Genomic DNA, 7,070 nt, shown 5'->3' with positions numbered 1-7,070 from the left:
CCGGGCCTTATGGGGCTTCCCCCCCCCCCCCCTTTTGGTTGAACTGTGCCTGTTTACAGAAGATAGGTAATTCAGTTAACACATATGTTCTAGCATTCTCTGTTTTCTGCGCATCCTGCAAATGAATCGCTCTGCTAGCAACTGTAGCTAGTGTAGATTTCACATGCAATAAGGTATTCATATGAAACTTCTGCAGGGAATAAGTGGAACTTATTTACTATACGCCATGTGAATGTTATCTTAGTCATCTGCTTCTTGATGACACACACTTTTATTTGTTATATGTACATTTATTCAAAGGCACTCCAGGTGTGCACTGGCCTTCCTTTTTGTAGCCAGTTTTTCCCCTTTCCTCACAGCCTTCATTCTTTCTGCAATTCTGTTCTCTTACCCTTCAGCACTCCTTCTCACCACTGTTTTAATCTTCTTTTGTGTTCTATTACAAGTGTTGTGGCTTTTTATTACATCCTATGCTTTTCCTGGTTGCAATCATGTCTGTAGTTCAGTCTGGAAGACTTGGCAGCAATGTTTAAGTCTCTCTGGTGCACTACATATTTGTTTAAAACAGAAATTAAAAAATGCATTTCCACTTTGATGAAGGTTGACTATTTTGACAAAAGTTGCCTGGACTCTAAGTCCCCATTCACACTGTAATTGGCCGGCACGTACAGATCCGTGCTGTGTGCATTGCCGTATCGGGCAGCTCCCGGGAAGGACAGATGCTGCGTGTGATTAGTATGCAACCCATGTCCTTCTCTATGGAACTACGCGGCCATGCGCCCCCCTACGCTCACCTCAAGTGCACGTCCGTACGGGTGAGCGTACTTGTATGCTAACAGGATGGGTCCTGTCTGCCTCTGAGCCAGGAAACACGCACCATTGAGGTGAGCGTAGAGGGGGGCGTATGGCCCCGTAGTCTCATAGAAAAGGACAGGGGCTGCGTACTAATCACACGCAGCACCTGTCGGGAGCTGCCTGATACGGCTGTGCACGCAGCACGGAGCTGTAGGTGCCGGCCGATTCCTGTGTGAATGGGGCCTAAAGCTGTTGAGTTTATTCAGCCAAAGCTGAAAATGCTCAGTAGTGTATCGACCACTTGACAGATCCTACTCCTCAATTCTCAGAGGGTTTGGTGGACCATTGATTCTCTGTAACCACCAGTGACTGAATCGTTCTCACTATACATACCTGTATGCTACTCTAGGGCCTTTTTAGGCTACAATCATATTTTTAAAGTGGTGAATGTGACATTCACATTCCCTGCAGGTGAATCTTTCTATTGTATGTGTTATAAATTACAGGGAATAATCAGCCACCTGTGAATATTGGTGAATGTGACATTCACTATGTTCTTTAGATTCCCCTAGTGTATTTCAAAGTGACCACATGTTGTTTTAGGTTTTTAGTCTTTTTCTCAACCAGTTAAGCTTCAGAGTCATATTTACAATTCAGAAAGAGGCCTATTAATTTAGAAATAACGTTATTATTTATTATACAGAAGTAAACATTTATTTCGACATTAAAAGGTTTCTAGTAGAAAGCATGGTCAAGTTATTTACAAACATATTTTTTAATGCTTACACTACATTAAACTAAAAAGCAAAAAAAGTGAAGAAAAAACACAAACAAGTTGCATCAACATTTTAAAGTTAGCTTATTATTAAGCCTTTTCTTCTACCTTAAACATTTTTTGAAATATGACTTTGACATTGGACCTTATTTGTCACTGTGTCTAAAGCAGTGGTTCTCAACCTGTCTAACCTCAGGACCCACATTTGTCGTTGGTCATTAAGTCGCGACCCACGTTGCACTGCAATGGAACGCACGGCAGTGTGGGCTGCTGTGCTGTAATGGAGCTCCATCCATATGTGCATTGCTTGTACAGTTCCCATGCGCACCCTGTAGCGGTGCTGGGAGCCAGAATGTGATGTCACTCCAGTCCAGGCACCGCTACAGGACATGCAAGGGAGCTATAAGCAATGCATGTATGGATGGAGGTCCCTGGCAGCCCCACCTCAAGCTGACACTCAGTGCCAGGCAGCATATTCTGAATGGCTGCTCAGTGCGAGAACTGATATTGCTGCACTAAAAGGAGGCTGAGAAGCCTCTCGCCAAGAAAAGTGGAAGGCATGCGGTGACCCACTGAACACGGGGTCGCGACCCACTTTTGGGTCACGACCCACCAGTTGAGAACCAAGGGTCTAAAGGAACTGGTTATGCCTAGGGTACCAAGTATTTTCCTCACTTTCAGTGTCTTAAGTGCTGAATGTGAGAATAAAGAGATAATATCTGCCTGGATGCTATGGGCATTAAGAACAGCTGTTCCTTCATTTTGATGTGACCAGCTGTTGAAATCTGGTGTGTGTTTGGTATGCTAATTTGTAGTTGCCTTGTGCATTCCCTGCAAAGGCATCCATCAATTAAACCTTGATTTAGATGTTGCATGTGAATGGTTTTTACTAGAATGTCTTTGTAGTGCATTCAGTTACATTTATGCGTTGCACCTGTTTGTTGTATAGTCTGCAGGGCACAGTTCATATATTATTATAGCTACAAGCCACTGCAAAAAGATCATTAAATCGTATATCCGCATCCAAGAGAATTACTTACTAAAAGTACACTGATGTTCATAGTTAGGCCACAAATTATATTGTTATATATTGGGGAATGTCCAGGTAGTTTTGCAGATTGGAATCATGGAAAATAAATGCTCACTAAATAAACTGATAAAAGAAAGAAGAGCAATACCTCCTCATACATTCAAAAGATATACATCAAAGACACACACAACATTTTAGACACACACCCACACCCCCCTCTTCTGTGACGGGCAGGTTCCACACTGCTGTCATGTTTACCATCCAGTGAAAAAGTTCTGCACTCCTATAGTCATGTAATCTTTTAATAGGAAGCTGGTACATAGGCTTGTACAGAAATATGTACAACCGAGCATCTCCCTGCTCTGTCAGGTGCACAGTCTTGATGAAGAGCGGGGATGATTGAAACTGTTGGGTGTGTTTCTGTACCAGCCATTGTACCAGCTCCCTATTAAAAGAAGATTGCAGCATAACTATTTTGCAGAGGTTTTGGATGTGCAAGAAACGAGAATGTTAATATTTTCATATGTTGGTCAAAAAAAAAAATGAATACAATTGCTCATATCAAGAAAAGGGAGATTGAAACTGTCGCAAAAAAATAGATAGTCATCTGGTTCACATCATAAATCCCAGACTTTGTTGAACTTGTCTGAACAGCATGTAGTTATCAATGGCCATTTTTGGTAAGCAGACCTAGTAATAGTAATACATACAAAGTAGTGTGTACAAGTGACACTTGCATGTATTGGATGCTTCCAAAATGGATCACAGTGCTCTCCCAATTATTGCTTTATATTCCTTTTTCCTCAGCCATTGCTCTTTGTTTGTTCTGGCATCCTATGGGTGCAGTATCTGCTTCCAGGGCTAAGAGATTGAACTGTAGAATCATGTAAGCACTGAAGCTAGTGCAGTAGGCTTGAAGTTCGTGACTGTGTATTTACACTTTGGTCGTAGCTCAGTCACCCTGCTCCTTGCTGCTGCCTGTCAATCTATGACCATCCATTGTAAAAATCCATACAACTCGCACTACTCAGTCCTGCTACTTTCTTTCATATTGTGCCCATTGCATACTTGCACAGTTTAGCCCCAAGCTGCCTTGTAACCTGTCATAACACTACACTAAGCAGAGTGATCGCAAGGGAAAGAGAAATTCCCTCCTGTTTGCAGTAGATTGATGCCATCATTCTTCCATCATATTTCTCTCTGGCAAACTTTGGGAGACTATGCCCACGCACAATTATTTTACAGAAGGTCAAACATTGTTTATAATGAAACATCATACTGTTGCTATATACTTTGACATGTCAGGAATTTGTTGATGCTTTTTATTGGCAAAAATGTCCATCCACTTCTAGTTACATGGCAGGTAGTACAATGCAAATCTGTACATATACTCTAGGAAAATGGTAAATGTCCATTGTATCCAAGTTTGTACTACACAGCACTAATTATTGAAAGCTCTGTAGAAAATTTTACAGTTGCTGGTATTTTAGAATACTTGTGTTAGAAGTGCAGATATTGGCCATGGATTAGATGTTGCAATTTTACTTGGAAGCCCATCTAAGCTTTGCCTGGTTTTAGAGCATGGCTGATTTGGAAAAAAAAAAAAGGCAAAGGGCCTTTTATTGGCGTTGTTCTCACTGCAGCTGATCTTACCCCATTACTGAATTGCCATGCCTTGTTTTGCTCTATTTGGAGGCAGCCATCTTAGTAGCGGCAGGGTTTTTCCTATATATTTTGTTGTAGATGATGTTGCCATGCATTTTGCTTACATTCATTTTCATGTCAGTTGCTCTGCTGACATTTCCTAGACTTTGAGGTTCAAAAGATAATTGCAAAATGCATGCCTGTACATCTTCCAAGCATTTCCATTCATTCCTATGTATTCCCAAAACACTTGTAAAATGCAGTATACTGCAATGCAGTACATTAAGAAAATACTACAAATATGTTTTATTAGGAAAGGGCTTGCACACATCTCATATACAAAGATATAAAACCGAGCAATTGCACTGCAATAGAAGGCATCTTAAACCAAATAGTTTTATGTATGTATTTTTATCTGTTATGAAACACAGAAAGGTGCGTGTAAATGAGGGCAGAGTCATTGAGGGTTAGTAAACATGCATTTAAGTTCTACAACAGAAATATTTTAAGTCAGCTCATGACTGAGCTTGTTTTTAGTTTCTGTTCGTAAATGACTGACACACTTTTGACATTTTTGCTGTGTGATTCTTCCACGTTAGTAATATACTTTCTTACAAAGTGCACCCACACATATTATATATTGTTTTTTAGAGGACAGATAGGGCTACATATTTATATCACATATGTGTGTCTAACGCCTCACTTAGGACAAATAAAATATAAAAAAAGAGGAAAAAAATGTAAAAAAAAAACCTTTTTTCCCAGTTATGATTTGTAGTAAAAAAAATGCAATAAATACATTCATTTATTTGTCCCTTATTTTATCTTATTTTTTACACATTTTTTTTTTTACACTTTTCACTTTTTTTTAAACTTAATGTTAAATGTTATTTTATTTAATTATATCAAGCAGTCATTGTGAATTAATCTCACCGTTACTGCTTGATAAATTAATACATTTTTGGTTATCAGGCTGCTTCAGAACAGCCGATAATAAGTTAGTGACACTGATCCTGCAGCAGTTCAGGATTCAGCTGTCACTAAAGGTTTTCTGATTGTTGCAACAACGATCAGCAAACAAACATTCTTCTTTCAGGAATAGATACATTATAGGAATAGACACATTATGTATCTATTCATGAAAGGAAAAAAAAAAAAAAAGCCAGTATAGCTTGAGAGAGATATCTCTCTCGATCTATACGAGCTGTCAGAATGCCGGCATTAGCCGGCATGTGTGTCCCTCTGCTTTGACTCTCAGACACCCGATATTAAGGTATCGGGTGTCTGAAAAAGGTTAACCCTTTCATTAATGAATGCCTCTGTAGTAAGGGCATCCATTAATGAATGTTAAAAGCTGATTCTCAGCGATTAACAGCCCTCTAAAGCAGCAAATAACTCGTCACGTACAGTGTACGTGACAAGTCATTTGGTCCCTTTGTGGCTGGACGTACAGTGTACGTCTCCCGTCACGAAGGGGTTAAAATGTTGGCTAGAGAGGTGGAGTGGAGGGAAGGGCATAGTCACATTCTAATGTCTGGATACATTCTAATAGACACATAGTTGGAACTCTTTATATATTTGTTTTTACAGTTTCTAGAAAAGCTAAATGTTATTAATTTTTTCCTTTCTCGACAGAAGATACTTCAGATATGGGATCCTGCAGGCTGTGTCAGAAAAGGAAGATGCCGAGCTGTGACCATGTGTATTTACTACAATATTATTGCACAGATATTTGTCGAAGAAGAGGGCCCATTTGCATCTCCTTAAATTATTCATTTAGTAGCATTGTTTCTTTTTGTTTTTTTGTTTTCCTTTTTTGCACCCTCCAGTATATGTTCAAATTGTTCATTACTATATTTTACATGTGTTGCTGATTACAATATGCATTTATTTTCAGTACCTGACTGAAAGTGTTTTCCTATTCCATAATTTTAAGCACAATGTGCTGTAACAGATAATTGCCACCATGCAAATGAGGTTTGTGTTTGTGTGTACAGAGTTTCAAAGCGTCGTCACAATACTGCCTGAAACTTAAACTTTAATAATTTGCAATATAAAATGCGTTCTTTTTAATTGATGCAGCAAGAAATAAACAATTTATTTGATATTTTTTGAACTTACCTCATTTAAATTCGGTTGTATTTATTACATGGCCTTGTAAGTACTGCAGGAGCAAAGTTTTTCATGGTAATGAATAAAAGCTGTTTGTATATTGTGTATGACATCCAGTATCTGTTAAAGAACACACAATTAAAAGAAACCCGTTTTTGTTTCCAAAAGTCCCTAACTGCAATTCTGTTTTGTTGTAATGTTTTTAAATTAAAGCGAGAACAATATTTTCCCACGAGAAATTAGGGTTCGGTTATACAACTACAGGAGCTTTGTATTGCCGAACATTAGTCTAAAAAGTTTCAAAGACTTTTTTTAAAGGAAATTTTTAACTGCTGAATTCTACCAGTGTAAGCTTTTTTTTCTAAATAAACAATAGTTTTCTCAATGGGTCGTAAATCATTGTGTGTATTGTGCCTTATTGTATATTTGTCATCATTTACCAGCCTAATACCTTATGAATATACACAGCTGGGAGAGATTGTTGAGTCTGGGAAATTTAGCATAACCTTTTGTTTTATTTGCATTAAACTTATTGTGATGGAGACATTGGAGTAAAAGCCACACACTTTCTAAAAATATGTGTAGTTAATTTATTTGCATGCCTTACTGAGTGATTTTCTTCAGTGTATCTTATCCTTGTAAATGCTATTAGTATGTTTGTATAGCTCTAATTTCATAGAAAAAGAACAGATTACATGGGCAGTTTTTAATGAG

General features: G+C 38.4%; 1 protein-coding gene across 2 annotated transcripts in view; it reads left to right on the top strand.

Moving 5' to 3' along the window:
* THOC2 (THO complex 2) overlaps window positions 1-6,740 on the top strand; it is a 132,702-nt gene extending 125,962 nt beyond the window's left edge. For both annotated transcript variants that reach the window (XM_018558626.1, XM_018558625.1), the window contains one exon: window positions 5,880-6,740. The gene's annotated coding sequence lies outside the window, so the exon portion shown is untranslated. The remainder of the gene's footprint in view (window positions 1-5,879) is intronic.
* The last annotated feature ends 330 nt before the right edge of the window (window positions 6,741-7,070 follow it).

The sequence above is a fragment of the Nanorana parkeri genome, unplaced genomic scaffold, assembly GCF_000935625.1.
Source record: "Nanorana parkeri isolate BGI_ZX_2015 unplaced genomic scaffold, ASM93562v1 scaffold349, whole genome shotgun sequence".
Taxonomy (NCBI): domain Eukaryota; kingdom Metazoa; phylum Chordata; class Amphibia; order Anura; family Dicroglossidae; genus Nanorana; species Nanorana parkeri.
Note: the sequence above shows the minus strand (reverse complement) of the source record. Positions and strands in the feature narration are given on the sequence as shown.